General features: G+C 44.7%; 3 non-coding genes across 3 annotated transcripts; all 3 read right to left on the reverse strand.

Annotated features, from left to right (window-relative positions):
• Positions 1 to 3,467: 3,467 nt before the first annotated feature.
• On the reverse strand, positions 3,468 to 3,765 carry LOC148146951 (signal recognition particle RNA). Its single transcript, XR_015760324.1, has one exon.
• Positions 3,766 to 9,819: 6,054 nt separating this feature from the next.
• On the reverse strand, positions 9,820 to 10,117 carry LOC148146952 (signal recognition particle RNA). Its single transcript, XR_015760307.1, has one exon.
• A 6,368-nt stretch (positions 10,118 to 16,485) lies between these two features.
• On the reverse strand, positions 16,486 to 16,783 carry LOC148146953 (signal recognition particle RNA). Its single transcript, XR_015760308.1, has one exon.
• Positions 16,784 to 20,418: the final 3,635 nt, after the last annotated feature.

Raw genomic sequence — 20,418 nt, forward strand, 5'->3', positions numbered from 1 at the left:
ATTACCACTCTTTTTGTCTCCTGCTCTGAGCACCATTATCATTTATTCTACTTAATGTTTCTCCCCCTCTCTCAACAGCATAAAAATGTTTAAATTCCAAGACTGTTCAGTTCTGAAGAAAACATTTCAGACGCAAAATGTTAATGCTGTTTGTTTATCCATGTCATGTATGCAGCTGGACTTTGTCAGTTGCAAGTGGTGACAACAGCTCCACTGCAGTCACTGTGTAAGTCGAGCAGGCTGTTGCACTTGATTTGATGTGATTTATCGTTGTCACACATACCTAAGTGCAGTTGAAAGTTGTGTTTTGTGTACAGAATAAGCAGATCATAGGGTGATTGAACAGAGCAAGGCAGAGAAAGTTATGGCTGCAAGGAGAGGACAAAAAGAGATCGCCATTAGATTTGAAATTTGAGAGACCCATTCGACAGACGAATAACAGCGGGTAAAAATTTGTTCTGGAACCCACTGGTATGTGCGTTTAAGCTTTTGTATCTTCTGCGTGATGGAAGAGGTTGGAAGAGATTAATACCAGGATTGGAGGTGTCACTGTTGACGCTAGCTGCCATTCCGGAACTACAGTATACGTAGAGGGAGTCCATGGCTTATGTGATTGTCTGGGCTGTTCACATAACTTTCTGTAGGTTCTTATGGCCATGGGTAGAGCAACTACTGTACCAGCCATGATGTAGCTGGGTAGAATGCTTTCTATGATGCATCTATAAGAGTTAGTGAGGGTCCTTACAGACATGCTGAATTTCATAAGCGTTCAGAGGAAGAAGAGGCATTGTTGTGCCTTCTTGATTATCACACCTCTGTGGGAGGTTCAGTGCAGGTTGCTGGTTATCATCACTCCAAGGAATTTGACGCTATCGACCCTCTCCACCTCAGCTCCATTGATGTAAGTAGGGTCATGTTGTTCTTCTTTCTTCCGGAGGTCGATGATCAAGCTCCTTAGTTTTGCCCACCACTTTGGAGGAGAGATTGTTATCTTTGCATCATAAGATCAAGCATCCTATCTTCTTTCTGTATGCTAACTCATGGTTGTCTGATATCTGTCATACAATGGTAGTGTTTTCAGTGAACTTGTAAATGGCATTCGGATGAAATTGTGCCACACAGTCCCGAGTGTACAGGGAGTGCAGTAGGAGCTTGAGTACGTATTCTTGGGAGGCGCCGGTGTTGAGGCGCATCGCAGAGGAGGTGATGTTATCTTTCTTTACTGACTGCAGTCTATGGATCAAGAGGTTGAGGATCCTGTTGCAGATAGCAGACCCAAGACCTAGGTCTCAGAGTTTGGAGGTTAGTTTGGTTGGTATTATAATGTTGAAGGTGGAGCTGTAATCAATAAGTAGAAGCCTGACACAGGTATCTGTATTATTCAGATGTTCGTCGAATGAGTGCAGGATGAGAAAAATGGCATCTACCGTGGACCTGTTGCACTGGTAGGCAGATTGCAAGGGATTGAGGCAGGCTGGGGGTCTAGGGTTGATGTGATCCATGACTAACCTCTCAAAGGACTTTGTAACTATGGAAGTCAGAGGCATCAGGCGGTAGTCATTGAGACACATTGCATGTGCTTTCTTTGGTACCGGAATAATGGAAGCAGTTGGGGACTTCAGATTGTAACAACGAGGGGTTAAAGATGTCAGAAAGTTCTCTCGCTAGCTGGTCTGCACAGGATCTAAGTGCATGGCTGGGGACTCCATCCGGACAAGTTGCTTTCCTTGGGTTCACTCTCAAGAAGGCGATCTGACATCTGCAGCAGTGACTGGAGGAATATGAGGATCTGGGGTTGTTGGGGGCAGGTGGTATCATTCCACTGGCATTCTGTTTGAACGGATTGTAAAAAGATCAGGGAAGGCTGTGTTTTTCTCCGCTATTCTGTTCTGCTTCAATTTGCATCCTGTTATGCTGTGTAGGCCTTGTGACAGGCGATGGGTGTCCATTTGGTTAGTTTGGGTCTCTAACGTAGTCCTGTACTGCCTCTTGGCATCTGTAATAGCCTTGCAGAGGTTGTATCCAGAATTCTTATGAAAGTCTGAGTCATTCAATTTGAATGCCACCTGCCCGGTCTTCAGTAGGCAATGGATATCCCAGTTCATACAAGGTTTCTGGTTGATGAACGCACTGATTTTCTTCTTTGACACACAGCCGTCTATACAAATGCCAATCACGTCTGTGACCGTGACAGCATACTTGGCTAGGATGACTGCTGAACTCTGAAATATGGTTCAGCCCAACGATTCCAAGCAGCGCCACAGAAGCCCTTCTGCAGCTTCAGACCAGCACTGTCCTACTTTCTGTGCTAGGTCCTCAAGTTTCAGATTCTGCTTATAAACTGGGAGCAGGAACACAGTGCTGTGATCTGATTTTCAAAAGTGTATTTGTGGTATGGAGTGGTAGGCATTGTTGGTGGTTCAGTAGCAATGGTTCAACATCTGTTGCGGAAGCTTCTATGTTACATGCTCTTGTGACTGTAAGGGAAGGCAGTCGCATGATTTTGTGTGATAGAACCCTTGAACAAATTACACCTCTGCTACTATATTGCTCCATTCCAGCAATGGCCAAGATATGTTTTCAATATTAGAGTGGGAAGCAGAAGACTGAATACCGGTGGCATTCAAGTGGCGTGCGAGAATCGCAGCAGAGAGGAACAGAGAACTTTCTTCTAACCGATCTGCCACTTGGACCACCGCCAGTTGTAAAGTGAGGCCAGTAAGGCCCCCGTTCTTGGAAATAACGTGCATCTCGGCTGCTATTATTTCTCGCTGTCTTGTCAAAGACCTCATACTCGGAAGTGAGGAGATGGAAAAATGGGCTGTTGGTCAACTTGATTGTGGCATCATGGAAATGACAGTCTTGCTGCCTCTTTCTTTCTCTCTGGTAGCTACAGCATGAGAGAAGTTAGAATGAGAGTTCAAGTGTTGCACAGTTTTGCAGGAGAATCATTTGCCGAAGTGAATGAATGAATGGATGACGGAGAGGGGAAAGAGCCGGGAGGCAGCTTGAACGCTTGGTGGTTGCAATGGAAGTTTCGGCAATGTGAGCAATGGAGAATTCGGGCAGGAAAATGAAGAGAGTTTTGCGCTCTCTGCTGGCCGTGGCTGGTAGGATTGTGTAAAGTGGAGATTTTCTCAGAACAGTAGGTGCTGTGAACAGCAGGGAGCAGTAAAAGAGAAGTGAATATTGAGGAGAGGTAGAAAAGGGCAGTGTGGGAAGTGTGAGGTAATGACTGAGAGAGTGTGTTTGGGTGAGTGTGGAGGACTTGTAGAGAGATTCGGTTGTTGTAAAATGTGTGGATTTGTTGTTGACTTTGTAAAGATTGGTTATCGTGAGAGTGAATAAACGTGGCGGGCGTAGGGGGTGGAGGGAGTGAGTGGGGAAGGAAGGAAGCAGGATTGAGACATCGAGATTGTTTGCACTGATGGCAAAAGATGGGAATGCCGCAAGGTAAAGAATGGTGTAAAAGACTGCGTCTCACTGTATTGGTCAGGCTGCACTGCTGCATCCATTCACAGGTGCTATCCCACTACTGAGCAGTGCGGGGGCTTTGACCTGCTCCGTTTCCGACCTGGGCCGGTTCACCCCTCTGCAGCACACCTGGTACACCCGAGTTCCCCGAGGAGCACCATGTGGACACTGCCCTGAGTGTGGGCACCCGATCGACACAGACCACAACAGCCCAGAACTCCCAACCTCAAGTCATCCGGCAGCCTCAGCCTCCCAGCAGCGGGATTACAGGCGCGCGCCACAGCCCCCGGCGATCGCGTGGCGCTTCCCTCAGTTGCCTTCAGTTCAAACGGCAGCAACAGCTCCACTGCAGACATTGCTGCAAAGACAACAGGCGGACGCAGTTTCACAGAGAGTCATCGAGTCATGCAGTACGGAAACAAACCCTTCAGCCCAATCACTCTGTGCCGAACATAATCTCAAACTAAACTCGCCGTAGCTCACTGCTACTGGTCCAGATCCAAACTTTCCCTTTTCATGTACTTACCCAAATATCTTTTAAACATTGTAACGGTGCCCACATCCATCAGTTCCTCAGGAACTTCATTCCACTGGCTAACCCCCACCCTCTATGGAAAAAAAGATGCCCCTCATGTCTTTTTTAACTCTCGCACTTCTGCCCTTAAAATGTGCCCCCTCTCCTGAAATCCCCCATCCGAGGAAAAAGACAACTACTCTTCATCCTATCTATACCCTTCATTATTTTATTTTATAAACGTCCATAAGGTTTCCACTTGACCTGCTACTCTCCAGTGTAAAAGGTTCCAGCCTATCGCTTCACTTCACTTCAGCTCTGATGTAGATTCATCGAGATTCATAACACGAGCTTGCTTTCTCTCCATCGACCATTGTGATCTCCAACACTTTTTGTTTCCTGTTACAGATTCCAGCATCTGCAGTAATTTGTTCCTACCCAGTCTATCCAGCCTTTCTTTACAGCTCAAACTTTCCATACCTGGCAAAATCCAGTAAACCTCTTCTGAATTCCTCCAGCTTAAAAATATCCTTCCTATTACTTGGCAAACAGAACTGAACACTATATTCCAGAAGATGTCTCACCAACGTCCTGCCCAAACACAACGTGACTTTTCAACACCTATACTCAAAGGATTGAGCAATGAAGGCACAGCGTGCAAAATGTCTCTTGAACCACCCTGTCTATATGTGATGGAAACTTCAAGGAATGGTGTACCTGAACCCATTGGCCTCTCTGTTCTACCAACACTACTTGTGTATGAACACAACCAAGGCCCTACTTTTGGTTGTGCCCTATGTGTCCTACCCTTATTTGTTGAACCCAAATGCAATACCTTGCATTTATCCAGATTGAACACCATCTGTCATTTTTGAACCCATTGACCCATTTGAACAAGATCCCTTTGTAATCTTAGGAAACCTATTTCACTGGCTACTACGCTACCACTTTTGGTGCTGTCTGCAAGCTGACTAACCATGCCTTCTATATGCTCATCCAAATCATTCATATAGATGACAAACAAAAGATTTCCCAGAACCGATCCTTGTGGAACACTCTGGTGACAGGCCTTCAATCTGAAAGCAACCCTCAACCACTAGTCTCTTTCTCCTGCCATTAAGCCAATAATGCGTCCAATTGGCAAGCTCAATCTTGTGACCTAACTTTACTAATTAGTCTATAATGTGGAACCTTGTCAAAAGTTCTACTAAAGTCCAAGTAAACAATATCTACTGTTCTGCCTTCATCAATCGTTTTGTTAACTTCTTCAAAACTGCAAGCATGTTTGTGAGAAATTATTTTTCTCACACAAAGCCACGCTGACTATCCCGAATCAATTTATGTCTCTCTAAATGTCCATAAAGTTTATGTTTTAAAATCACCTCCATCAATCTACCCACAACCAAAGTCAGACAGGCCAATAGTTCCCGGCTTTCTCCTTACAACATTTCTTAAGCAAATCTAGGAAAAAATGTCTACTCCTATCTCTCCAAACCTTTGCTATTCATATATTTACCTAGGTGTCTTTTAAACTTTGCAATTGTGCTCAACATTCAGGATTTCCTCAGGAAGTTCATTCCACATGTGAATCACCTTCTGTGTAAAAATAAATTGCCCCTCATGTCTTTTTAAAATCTCCCTCCTCTCACCTTAAAAATATATCCCCTGTTCTTGAAATTCCCCCATCCTAGGTCTCACTCATGTCCTGTACAACCTCAAGATGACAGCACTCAAAGTATAGACAACCACATATGTCCCAGGCTATGCTTGTGCCTTTGTTGGTATTTGGAACATGGAAAAGATGAGAACTTCTCATTCCTGATGAAGGGCTTATGCCTGAATGTCAATTCTCCTGCTCCTCGGATGCTGCCTGACCAGCTGTGCATTTCCAGCATCACACTCTCAACTCAGTATGTGAAACATGCCTTGTTGTGTTTCTATTCCGAGACTACCAACAACTCTTTCTCTGATATATCGATGATGTCATACCTGTGCCCAATCCCTAATTATGACACTCACCAGCCAGTTGTTTGCCTTTTCACTTCAACCATCATGTTCCCATGCTAAAATTCCCATCCTGGGTGTGCTATAGTGTTGTATTAATGTTCAATGTGAACTGGAGGAACAACATCACATTTTCATGTCACATCTCCCTATGCTAGCCCTGAACATTGAGTCAACAAACTTCACAGCATGACATCTACCCCTCCAGTTGGTTTAGAAACTGACTCCTTCCTTCACCTCCATTGCTTTTTTAAAAAAAAATGTATCGTGTTGTTTCACTCTCAACAGAATAGATTTTCTTTCTCTCTTTTGCACCTAGTATCTCCATGCATTTTACATTTCCATCTCACTTTTACTAACATTACCACTCTTTTTGTCTCCTGCTCTGAGCACCATTATCATTTATTCTACTTAATGTTTCTCCCCCTCTCTCAACAGCATAAAAATGTTTAAATTCCAAGACTGTTCAGTTCTGAAGAAAACATTTCAGACGCAAAATGTTAATGCTGTTTGTTTATCCATGTCATGTATGCAGCTGGACTTTGTCAGTTGCAAGTGGTGACAACAGCTCCACTGCAGTCACTGTGTAAGTCGAGCAGGCTGTTGCACTTGATTTGATGTGATTTATCGTTGTCACACATACCTAAGTGCAGTTGAAAGTTGTGTTTTGTGTACAGAATAAGCAGATCATAGGGTGATTGAACAGAGCAAGGCAGAGAAAGTTATGGCTGCAAGGAGAGGACAAAAAGAGATCGCCATTAGATTTGAAATTTGAGAGACCCATTCGACAGACGAATAACAGCGGGTAAAAATTTGTTCTGGAACCCACTGGTATGTGCGTTTAAGCTTTTGTATCTTCTGCGTGATGGAAGAGGTTGGAAGAGATTAATACCAGGATTGGAGGTGTCACTGTTGACGCTAGCTGCCATTCCGGAACTACAGTATACGTAGAGGGAGTCCATGGCTTATGTGATTGTCTGGGCTGTTCACATAACTTTCTGTAGGTTCTTATGGCCATGGGTAGAGCAACTACTGTACCAGCCATGATGTAGCTGGGTAGAATGCTTTCTATGATGCATCTATAAGAGTTAGTGAGGGTCCTTACAGACATGCTGAATTTCATAAGCGTTCAGAGGAAGAAGAGGCATTGTTGTGCCTTCTTGATTATCACACCTCTGTGGGAGGTTCAGTGCAGGTTGCTGGTTATCATCACTCCAAGGAATTTGACGCTATCGACCCTCTCCACCTCAGCTCCATTGATGTAAGTAGGGTCATGTTGTTCTTCTTTCTTCCGGAGGTCGATGATCAAGCTCCTTAGTTTTGCCCACCACTTTGGAGGAGAGATTGTTATCTTTGCATCATAAGATCAAGCATCCTATCTTCTTTCTGTATGCTAACTCATGGTTGTCTGATATCTGTCATACAATGGTAGTGTTTTCAGTGAACTTGTAAATGGCATTCGGATGAAATTGTGCCACACAGTCCCGAGTGTACAGGGAGTGCAGTAGGAGCTTGAGTACGTATTCTTGGGAGGCGCCGGTGTTGAGGCGCATCGCAGAGGAGGTGATGTTATCTTTCTTTACTGACTGCAGTCTATGGATCAAGAGGTTGAGGATCCTGTTGCAGATAGCAGACCCAAGACCTAGGTCTCAGAGTTTGGAGGTTAGTTTGGTTGGTATTATAATGTTGAAGGTGGAGCTGTAATCAATAAGTAGAAGCCTGACACAGGTATCTGTATTATTCAGATGTTCGTCGAATGAGTGCAGGATGAGAAAAATGGCATCTACCGTGGACCTGTTGCACTGGTAGGCAGATTGCAAGGGATTGAGGCAGGCTGGGGGTCTAGGGTTGATGTGATCCATGACTAACCTCTCAAAGGACTTTGTAACTATGGAAGTCAGAGGCATCAGGCGGTAGTCATTGAGACACATTGCATGTGCTTTCTTTGGTACCGGAATAATGGAAGCAGTTGGGGACTTCAGATTGTAACAACGAGGGGTTAAAGATGTCAGAAAGTTCTCTCGCTAGCTGGTCTGCACAGGATCTAAGTGCATGGCTGGGGACTCCATCCGGACAAGTTGCTTTCCTTGGGTTCACTCTCAAGAAGGCGATCTGACATCTGCAGCAGTGACTGGAGGAATATGAGGATCTGGGGTTGTTGGGGGCAGGTGGTATCATTCCACTGGCATTCTGTTTGAACGGATTGTAAAAAGATCAGGGAAGGCTGTGTTTTTCTCCGCTATTCTGTTCTGCTTCAATTTGCATCCTGTTATGCTGTGTAGGCCTTGTGACAGGCGATGGGTGTCCATTTGGTTAGTTTGGGTCTCTAACGTAGTCCTGTACTGCCTCTTGGCATCTGTAATAGCCTTGCAGAGGTTGTATCCAGAATTCTTATGAAAGTCTGAGTCATTCAATTTGAATGCCACCTGCCCGGTCTTCAGTAGGCAATGGATATCCCAGTTCATACAAGGTTTCTGGTTGATGAACGCACTGATTTTCTTCTTTGACACACAGCCGTCTATACAAATGCCAATCACGTCTGTGACCGTGACAGCATACTTGGCTAGGATGACTGCTGAACTCTGAAATATGGTTCAGCCCAACGATTCCAAGCAGCGCCACAGAAGCCCTTCTGCAGCTTCAGACCAGCACTGTCCTACTTTCTGTGCTAGGTCCTCAAGTTTCAGATTCTGCTTATAAACTGGGAGCAGGAACACAGTGCTGTGATCTGATTTTCAAAAGTGTATTTGTGGTATGGAGTGGTAGGCATTGTTGGTGGTTCAGTAGCAATGGTTCAACATCTGTTGCGGAAGCTTCTATGTTACATGCTCTTGTGACTGTAAGGGAAGGCAGTCGCATGATTTTGTGTGATAGAACCCTTGAACAAATTACACCTCTGCTACTATATTGCTCCATTCCAGCAATGGCCAAGATATGTTTTCAATATTAGAGTGGGAAGCAGAAGACTGAATACCGGTGGCATTCAAGTGGCGTGCGAGAATCGCAGCAGAGAGGAACAGAGAACTTTCTTCTAACCGATCTGCCACTTGGACCACCGCCAGTTGTAAAGTGAGGCCAGTAAGGCCCCCGTTCTTGGAAATAACGTGCATCTCGGCTGCTATTATTTCTCGCTGTCTTGTCAAAGACCTCATACTCGGAAGTGAGGAGATGGAAAAATGGGCTGTTGGTCAACTTGATTGTGGCATCATGGAAATGCCAGTCTTGCTGCCTCTTTCTTTCTCTCTGGTAGCTACAGCATGAGAGAAGTTAGAATGAGAGTTCAAGTGTTGCACAGTTTTGCAGGAGAATCATTTGCCGAAGTGAATGAATGAATGGATGACGGAGAGGGGAAAGAGCCGGGAGGCAGCTTGAACGCTTGGTGGTTGCAATGGAAGTTTCGGCAATGTGAGCAATGGAGAATTCGGGCAGGAAAATGAAGAGAGTTTTGCGCTCTCTGCTGGCCGTGGCTGGTAGGATTGTGTAAAGTGGAGATTTTCTCAGAACAGTAGGTGCTGTGAACAGCAGGGAGCAGTAAAAGAGAAGTGAATATTGAGGAGAGGTAGAAAAGGGCAGTGTGGGAAGTGTGAGGTAATGACTGAGAGAGTGTGTTTGGGTGAGTGTGGAGGACTTGTAGAGAGATTCGGTTGTTGTAAAATGTGTGGATTTGTTGTTGACTTTGTAAAGATTGGTTATCGTGAGAGTGAATAAACGTGGCGGGCGTAGGGGGTGGAGGGAGTGAGTGGGGAAGGAAGGAAGCAGGATTGAGACATCGAGATTGTTTGCACTGATGGCAAAAGATGGGAATGCCGCAAGGTAAAGAATGGTGTAAAAGACTGCGTCTCACTGTATTGGTCAGGCTGCACTGCTGCATCCATTCACAGGTGCTATCCCACTACTGAGCAGTGCGGGGGCTTTGACCTGCTCCGTTTCCGACCTGGGCCGGTTCACCCCTCTGCAGCACACCTGGTACACCCGAGTTCCCCAAGGAGCACCATGTGGACACTGCCCTGAGTGTGGGCACCCGATCGACACAGACCACAACAGCCCAGAACTCCCAACCTCAAGTCATCCGGCAGCCTCAGCCTCCCAGCAGCGGGATTACAGGCGCGCGCCACAGCCCCCGGCGATCGCGTGGCGCTTCCCTCAGTTGCCTTCAGTTCAAACGGCAGCAACAGCTCCACTGCAGACATTGCTGCAAAGACAACAGGCGGACGCAGTTTCACAGAGAGTCATCGAGTCATGCAGTACGGAAACAAACCCTTCAGCCCAATCACTCTGTGCCGAACATAATCTCAAACTAAACTCGCCGTAGCTCACTGCTACTGGTCCAGATCCAAACTTTCCCTTTTCATGTACTTACCCAAATATCTTTTAAACATTGTAACGGTGCCCACATCCATCAGTTCCTCAGGAACTTCATTCCACTGGCTAACCCCCACCCTCTATGGAAAAAAAGATGCCCCTCATGTCTTTTTTAACTCTCGCACTTCTGCCCTTAAAATGTGCCCCCTCTCCTGAAATCCCCCATCCGAGGAAAAAGACAACTACTCTTCATCCTATCTATACCCTTCATTATTTTATTTTATAAACGTCCATAAGGTTTCCACTTGACCTGCTACTCTCCAGTGTAAAAGGTTCCAGCCTATCGCTTCACTTCACTTCAGCTCTGATGTAGATTCATCGAGATTCATAACACGAGCTTGCTTTCTCTCCATCGACCATTGTGATCTCCAACACTTTTTGTTTCCTGTTACAGATTCCAGCATCTGCAGTAATTTGTTCCTACCCAGTCTATCCAGCCTTTCTTTACAGCTCAAACTTTCCATACCTGGCAAAATCCAGTAAACCTCTTCTGAATTCCTCCAGCTTAAAAATATCCTTCCTATTACTTGGCAAACAGAACTGAACACTATATTCCAGAAGATGTCTCACCAATGTCCTGCCCAAACACAACGTGACTTTTCAACGCCTATACTCAAAGGATTGAGCAATGAAGGCACAGCGTGCAAAATGTCTCTTGAACCACCCTGTCTATATGTGATGGAAACTTCAAGGAATGGTGTACCTGAACCCATTGGCCTCTCTCTTCTACCAACACTACTTGTGTATGAACACAACCAAGGCCCTACTTTTGGTTGTGCCCTATGTGTCCTACCCTTATTTGTTGAACCCAAATGCAATACCTTGCATTTATCCAGATTGAACACCATCTGTCATTTTTGAACCCATTGACCCATTTGAACAAGATCCCTTTGTAATCTTAGGAAACCTATTTCACTGGCTACTACGCTACCACTTTTGGTGCTGTCTGCAAGCTGACTAACCATGCCTTCTATATGCTCATCCAAATCATTCATATAGATGACAAACAAAAGATTTCCCAGAACCGATCCTTGTGGAACACTCTGGTGACAGGCCTTCAATCTGAAAGCAACCCTCAACCACTAGTCTCTTTCTCCTGCCATTAAGCCAATAATGCGTCCAATTGGCAAGCTCAATCTTGTGACCTAACTTTACTAATTAGTCTATAATGTGGAACCTTGTCAAAAGTTCTACTAAAGTCCAAGTAAACAATATCTACTGTTCTGCCTTCATCAATCGTTTTGGTAACTTCTTCAAAACTGCAAGCATGTTTGTGAGAAATTATTTTTCTCACACAAAGCCACGCTGACTATCCCGAATCAATTTATGTCTCTCTAAATGTCCATAAAGTTTATGTTTTAAAATCACCTCCATCAATCTACCCACAACCAAAGTCAGACAGGCCAATAGTTCCCGGCTTTCTCCTTACAACATTTCTTAAGCAAATCTAGGAAAAAATGTCTACTCCTATCTCTCCAAACCTTTGCTATTCATATATTTACCTAGGTGTCTTTTAAACTTTGCAATTGTGCTCAACATTCAGGATTTCCTCAGGAAGTTCATTCCACATGTGAATCACCTTCTGTGTAAAAATAAATTGCCCCTCATGTCTTTTTAAAATCTCCCTCCTCTCACCTTAAAAATATATCCCCTGTTCTTGAAATTCCCCCATCCTAGGTCTCACTCATGTCCTGTACAACCTCAAGATGACAGCACTCAAAGTATAGACAACCACATATGTCCCAGGCTATGCTTGTGCCTTTGTTGGTATTTGGAACATGGAAAAGATGAGAACTTCTCATTCCTGATGAAGGGCTTATGCCTGAATGTCAATTCTCCTGCTCCTCGGATGCTGCCTGACCAGCTGTGCATTTCCAGCATCACACTCTCAACTCAGTATGTGAAACATGCCTTGTTGTGTTTCTATTCCGAGACTACCAACAACTCTTTCTCTGATATATCGATGATGTCATACCTGTGCCCAATCCCTAATTATGACACTCACCAGCCAGTTGTTTGCCTTTTCACTTCAACCATCATGTTCCCATGCTAAAATTCCCATCCTGGGTGTGCTATAGTGTTGTATTAATGTTCAATGTGAACTGGAGGAACAACATCACATTTTCATGTCACATCTCCCTATGCTAGCCCTGAACATTGAGTCAACAAACTTCACAGCATGACATCTACCCCTCCAGTTGGTTTAGAAACTGACTCCTTCCTTCACCTCCATTGCTTTTTTAAAAAAAAATGTATCGTGTTGTTTCACTCTCAACAGAATAGATTTTCTTTCTCTCTTTTGCACCTAGTATCTCCATGCATTTTACATTTCCATCTCACTTTTACTAACATTACCACTCTTTTTGTCTCCTGCTCTGAGCACCATTATCATTTATTCTACTTAATGTTTCTCCCCCTCTCTCAACAGCATAAAAATGTTTAAATTCCAAGACTGTTCAGTTCTGAAGAAAACATTTCAGACGCAAAATGTTAATGCTGTTTGTTTATCCATGTCATGTATGCAGCTGGACTTTGTCAGTTGCAAGTGGTGACAACAGCTCCACTGCAGTCACTGTGTAAGTCGAGCAGGCTGTTGCACTTGATTTGATGTGATTTATCGTTGTCACACATACCTAAGTGCAGTTGAAAGTTGTGTTTTGTGTACAGAATAAGCAGATCATAGGGTGATTGAACAGAGCAAGGCAGAGAAAGTTATGGCTGCAAGGAGAGGACAAAAAGAGATCGCCATTAGATTTGAAATTTGAGAGACCCATTCGACAGACGAATAACAGCGGGTAAAAATTTGTTCTGGAACCCACTGGTATGTGCGTTTAAGCTTTTGTATCTTCTGCGTGATGGAAGAGGTTGGAAGAGATTAATACCAGGATTGGAGGTGTCACTGTTGACGCTAGCTGCCATTCCGGAACTACAGTATACGTAGAGGGAGTCCATGGCTTATGTGATTGTCTGGGCTGTTCACATAACTTTCTGTAGGTTCTTATGGCCATGGGTAGAGCAACTACTGTACCAGCCATGATGTAGCTGGGTAGAATGCTTTCTATGATGCATCTATAAGAGTTAGTGAGGGTCCTTACAGACATGCTGAATTTCATAAGCGTTCAGAGGAAGAAGAGGCATTGTTGTGCCTTCTTGATTATCACACCTCTGTGGGAGGTTCAGTGCAGGTTGCTGGTTATCATCACTCCAAGGAATTTGACGCTATCGACCCTCTCCACCTCAGCTCCATTGATGTAAGTAGGGTCATGTTGTTCTTCTTTCTTCCGGAGGTCGATGATCAAGCTCCTTAGTTTTGCCCACCACTTTGGAGGAGAGATTGTTATCTTTGCATCATAAGATCAAGCATCCTATCTTCTTTCTGTATGCTAACTCATGGTTGTCTGATATCTGTCATACAATGGTAGTGTTTTCAGTGAACTTGTAAATGGCATTCGGATGAAATTGTGCCACACAGTCCCGAGTGTACAGGGAGTGCAGTAGGAGCTTGAGTACGTATTCTTGGGAGGCGCCGGTGTTGAGGCGCATCGCAGAGGAGGTGATGTTATCTTTCTTTACTGACTGCAGTCTATGGATCAAGAGGTTGAGGATCCTGTTGCAGATAGCAGACCCAAGACCTAGGTCTCAGAGTTTGGAGGTTAGTTTGGTTGGTATTATAATGTTGAAGGTGGAGCTGTAATCAATAAGTAGAAGCCTGACACAGGTATCTGTATTATTCAGATGTTCGTCGAATGAGTGCAGGATGAGAAAAATGGCATCTACCGTGGACCTGTTGCACTGGTAGGCAGATTGCAAGGGATTGAGGCAGGCTGGGGGTCTAGGGTTGATGTGATCCATGACTAACCTCTCAAAGGACTTTGTAACTATGGAAGTCAGAGGCATCAGGCGGTAGTCATTGAGACACATTGCATGTGCTTTCTTTGGTACCGGAATAATGGAAGCAGTTGGGGACTTCAGATTGTAACAACGAGGGGTTAAAGATGTCAGAAAGTTCTCTCGCTAGCTGGTCTGCACAGGATTAGATTAGATTACTTACAGTGTGGAAACAGGCCCTTCGGCCCAACAAGTCCACACCGACCCGCCGAAGCGCAACCCACCCATACCCCTACATTTACCCCTTTAACCTAACACTATGGGCAATTTAGCATGGCCAATTCACCTGACCCGCACATCTTTGGACTGTGGGAGGAAACCGGAGCACCCGGAGGAAACCCATGCAGACACGGGGAGAATGTGCAAACTCCACACAGTCAGTCGCCTGAGTCGGGAATTGAACCCAGGTCTCTGGCGCTGTGAGGCAGCAGTGCTAACCACTGTGCCACCGTGCCGCCCACTAAGTGCATGGCTGGGGACTCCATCCGGACAAGTTGCTTTCCTTGGGTTCACTCTCAAGAAGGCGATCTGACATCTGCAGCAGTGACTGGAGGAATATGAGGATCTGGGGTTGTTGGGGGCAGGTGGTATCATTCCACTGGCATTCTGTTTGAACGGATTGTAAAAAGATCAGGGAAGGCTGTGTTTTTCTCCGCTATTCTGTTCTGCTTCAATTTGCATCCTGTTATGCTGTGTAGGCCTTGTGACAGGCGATGGGTGTCCATTTGGTTAGTTTGGGTCTCTAACGTAGTCCTGTACTGCCTCTTGGCATCTGTAATAGCCTTGCAGAGGTTGTATCCAGAATTCTTATGAAAGTCTGAGTCATTCAATTTGAATGCCACCTGCCCGGTCTTCAGTAGGCAATGGATATCCCAGTTCATACAAGGTTTCTGGTTGATGAACGCACTGATTTTCTTCTTTGACACACAGCCGTCTATACAAATGCCAATCACGTCTGTGACCGTGACAGCATACTTGGCTAGGATGACTGCTGAACTCTGAAATATGGTTCAGCCCAACGATTCCAAGCAGCGCCACAGAAGCCCTTCTGCAGCTTCAGACCAGCACTGTCCTACTTTCTGTGCTAGGTCCTCAAGTTTCAGATTCTGCTTATAAACTGGGAGCAGGAACACAGTGCTGTGATCTGATTTTCAAAAGTGTATTTGTGGTATGGAGTGGTAGGCATTGTTGGTGGTTCAGTAGCAATGGTTCAACATCTGTTGCGGAAGCTTCTATGTTACATGCTCTTGTGACTGTAAGGGAAGGCAGTCGCATGATTTTGTGTGATAGAACCCTTGAACAAATTACACCTCTGCTACTATATTGCTCCATTCCAGCAATGGCCAAGATATGTTTTCAATATTAGAGTGGGAAGCAGAAGACTGAATACCGGTGGCATTCAAGTGGCGTGCGAGAATCGCAGCAGAGAGGAACAGAGAACTTTCTTCTAACCGATCTGCCACTTGGACCACCGCCAGTTGTAAAGTGAGGCCAGTAAGGCCCCCGTTCTTGGAAATAACGTGCATCTCGGCTGCTATTATTTCTCGCTGTCTTGTCAAAGACCTCATACTCGGAAGTGAGGAGATGGAAAAATGGGCTGTTGGTCAACTTGATTGTGGCATCATGGAAATGCCAGTCTTGCTGCCTCTTTCTTTCTCTCTGGTAGCTACAGCATGAGAGAAGTTAGAATGAGAGTTCAAGTGTTGCACAGTTTTGCAGGAGAATCATTTGCCGAAGTGAATGAATGAATGGATGACGGAGAGGGGAAAGAGCCGGGAGGCAGCTTGAACGCTTGGTGGTTGCAATGGAAGTTTCGGCAATGTGAGCAATGGAGAATTCGGGCAGGAAAATGAAGAGAGTTTTGCGCTCTCTGCTGGCCGTGGCTGGTAGGATTGTGTAAAGTGGAGATTTTCTCAGAACAGTAGGTGCTGTGAACAGCAGGGAGCAGTAAAAGAGAAGTGAATATTGAGGAGAGGTAGAAAAGGGCAGTGTGGGAAGTGTGAGGTAATGACTGAGAGAGTGTGTTTGGGTGAGTGTGGAGGACTTGTAGAGAGATTCGGTTGTTGTAAAATGTGTGGATTTGTTGTTGACTTTGTAAAGATTGGTTATCGTGAGAGTGAATAAACGTGGCGGGCGTAGGGGGTGGAGGGAGTGAGTGGGGAAGGAAGGAAGCAGGATTGAGACATCGAGATTGTTTGCACTGATGGCAAAAGATGGGAATGCCGCAAGGTAAAGAATGGTGTAAAAGACTGCGTCTCACTGTATTGGTCAGGCTGCACTGCTGCATCCATTCACAGGTGCTATCCCACTACTGAGCAGTGCGGGGGCTTTGACCTGCTCCGTTTCCGACCTGGGCCGGTTCACCCCTCTGCAGCACACCTGGTACACCCGAGTTCCCCAAGGAGCACCATGTGGACACTGCCCTGAGTGTGGGCACCCGATCGACACAGACCACAACAGCCCAGAACTCCCAACCTCAAGTCATCCGGCAGCCTCAGCCTCCCAGCAGCGGGATTACAGGCGCGCGCCACAGCCCCCGGCGATCGCGTGGCGCTTCCCTCAGTTGCCTTCAGTTCAAACGGCAGCAACAGCTCCACTGCAGACATTGCTGCAAAGACAACAGGCGGACGCAGTTTCACAGAGAGTCATCGAGTCATGCAGTACGGAAACAAACCCTTCAGCCCAATCACTCTGTGCCGAACATAATCTCAAACTAAACTCGCCGTAGCTCACTGCTACTGGTCCAGATCCAAACTTTCCCTTTTCATGTACTTACCCAAATATCTTTTAAACATTGTAACGGTGCCCACATCCATCAGTTCCTCAGGAACTTCATTCCACTGGCTAACCCCCACCCTCTATGGAAAAAAAGATGCCCCTCATGTCTTTTTTAACTCTCGCACTTCTGCCCTTAAAATGTGCCCCCTCTCCTGAAATCCCCCATCCGAGGAAAAAGACAACTACTCTTCATCCTATCTATACCCTTCATTATTTTATTTTATAAACGTCCATAAGGTTTCCACTTGACCTGCTACTCTCCAGTGTAAAAGGTTCCAGCCTATCGCTTCACTTCACTTCAGCTCTGATGTAGATTCATCGAGATTCATAACACGAGCTTGCTTTCTCTCCATCGACCATTGTGATCTCCAACACTTTTTGTTTCCTGTTACTGATTCCAGCATCTGCAGTAATTTGTTCCTACCCAGTCTATCCAGCCTTTCTTTACAGCTCAAACTTTCCATACCTGGCAAAATCCAGTAAACCTCTTCTGAATTCCTCCAGCTTAAAAATATCCTTCCTATTACTTGGCAAACAGAACTGAACACTATATTCCAGAAGATGTCTCACCAACGTCCTGCCCAAACACAACGTGACTTTTCAACACCTATACTCAAAGGATTGAGCAATGAAGGCACAGCGTGCAAAATGTCTCTTGAACCACCCTGTCTATATGTGATGGAAACTTCAAGGAATGGTGTACCTGAACCCATTGGCCTCTCTCTTCTACCAACACTACTTGTGTATAAACACAACCAAGGCCCTACTTTTGGTTGTGCCCTATGTGTCCTACCCTTATTTGTTGAACCCAAATGCAATACCTTGCATTTATCCAGATTGAACACCATCTGCCATTTTTGAACCCATTGACCCATTTGAACAAGATCCCTTTGTAATCTTAGGAAACCTATTTCACTGGCTACTACGCTACCACTTTTGGTGCTGTCTGCAAGCTGACTAACCATGCCTTCTATATGCTCATCCAAATCATTCATATAGATGACAAACAAAAGATTTCCCAGAACCGATCCTTGTGGAACACTCTGGTGACAGGCCTTCAATCTGAAAGCAACCCTCAACCACTAGTCTCTTTCTCCTGCCATTAAGCCAATAATGCGTCCAATTGGCAAGCTCAATCTTGTGACCTAACTTTACTAATTAGTCTATAATGTGGAACCTTGTCAAAAGTTCTACTAAAGTCCAAGTAAACAATATCTACTGTTCTGCCTTCATCAATCGTTTTGGTAACTTCTTCAAAACTGCAAGCATGTTTGTGAGAAATTATTTTTCTCACACAAAGCCACGCTGACTATCCCGAATCAATTTATGTCTCTCTAAATGTCCATAAAGTTTATGTTTTAAAATCACCTCCATCAATCTACCCACAACCAAAGTCAGACAGGCCAATAGTTCCCGGCTTTCTCCTTACAACATTTCTTAAGCAAATCTAGGAAAAAATGTCTACTCCTATCTCTCCAAACCTTTGCTATTCATATATTTACCTAGGTGTCTTTTAAACTTTGCAATTGTGCTCAACATTCAGGATTTCCTCAGGAAGTTCATTCCACATGTGAATCACCTTCTGTGTAAAAATAAATTGCCCCTCATGTCTTTTTAAAATCTCCCTCCTCTCACCTTAAAAATATATCCCCTGTTCTTGAAATTCCCCCATCCTAGGTCTCACTCATGTCCTGTACAACCTCAAGATGACAGCACTCAAAGTATAGACAACCACATATGTCCCAGGCTATGCTTGTGCCTTTGTTGGTATTTGGAACATGGAAAAGATGAGAACTTCTCATTCCTGATGAAGGGCTTATGCCTGAATGTCAATTCTCCTGCTCCTCGGATGCTGCCTGACCAGCTGTGCATTTCCAGCATCACACTCTCAACTCAGTATGTGAAACATGCCTTGTTGTGTTTCTATTCCGAGACTACCAACAACTCTTTCTCTGATATATCGATGATGTCATACCTGTGCCCAATCCCTAATTATGACACTCACCAGCCAGTTGTTTGCCTTTTCACTTAAACCATCATGTTCCCATGCTAAAATTCCCATCCTGGGTGTGCTATAGTGTTGTATTAATGTTCAATGTGAACTGGAGGAACAACATCACATTTTCATGTCACATCTCCCTATGCTAGCCCTGAACATTGAGTCAACAAACTTCACAGCATGACATCTACCCCTCCAGTTGGTTTAGAAACTGACTCCTTCCTTCACCTCCATTGCTTTTTTAAAAAAAAATGTATCGTGTTGTTTCACTCTCAACAGAATAGATTTTCTTTCTCTCTTTTGCACCTAGTATCTCCATGCATTTTACATTTCCATCTCACTTTTACTAACATTACCACTCTTTTTGTCTCCTGCTCTGAGCACCATTATCATTTATTCTACTTAATGTTTCTCCCCCTCTCTCAACAGCATAAAAATGTTTAAATTCCAAGACTGTTCAGTTCTGAAGAAAACATTTCAGACGCAAAATGTTAATGCTGTTTGTTTATCCATGTCATGTATGCAGCTGGACTTTGTCAGTTGCAAGTGGTGACAACAGCTCCACTGCAGTCACTGTGTAAGTCGAGCAGGCTGTTGCACTTGATTTGATGTGATTTATCGTTGTCACACATACCTAAGTGCAGTTGAAAGTTGTGTTTTGTGTACAGAATAAGCAGATCATAGGGTGATTGAACAGAGCAAGGCAGAGAAAGTTATGGCTGCAAGGAGAGGACAAAAAGAGATCGCCATTAGATTTGAAATTTGAGAGACCCATTCGACAGACGAATAACAGCGGGTAAAAATTTGTTCTGGAACCCACTGGTATGTGCGTTTAAGCTTTTGTATCTTCTGCGTGATGGAAGAGGTTGGAAGAGATTAATACCAGGATTGGAGGTGTCACTGTTGACGCTAGCTGCCATTCCGGAACTACAGTATACGTAGAGGGAGTCCATGGCTTATGTGATTGTCTGGGCTGTTCACATAACTTTCTGTAGGTTCTTATGGCCATGGGTAGAGCAACTACTGTACCAGCCATGATGTAGCTGGGTAGAATGCTTTCTATGATGCATCTATAAGAGTTAGTGAGGGTCCTTACAGACATGCTGAATTTCATAAGCGTTCAGAGGAAGAAGAGGCATTGTTGTGCCTTCTTGATTATCACACCTCTGTGGGAGGTTCAGTGCAGGTTGCTGGTTATCATCACTCCAAGGAATTTGACGCTATCGACCCTCTCCACCTCAGCTCCATTGATGTAAGTAGGGTCATGTTGTTCTTCTTTCTTCCGGAGGTCGATGATCAAGCTCCTTAGTTTTGCCCACCACTTTGGAGGAGAGATTGTTATCTTTGCATCATAAGATCAAGCATCCTATCTTCTTTCTGTATGCTAACTCATGGTTGT

This window comes from Chiloscyllium plagiosum, unplaced genomic scaffold (genome assembly GCF_037043375.1).
Source record: "Chiloscyllium plagiosum isolate Xiang-an unplaced genomic scaffold, Cpla_swu_hap1 HiC_scaffold_18, whole genome shotgun sequence".
NCBI classification, from domain to species: domain Eukaryota; kingdom Metazoa; phylum Chordata; class Chondrichthyes; order Orectolobiformes; family Hemiscylliidae; genus Chiloscyllium; species Chiloscyllium plagiosum.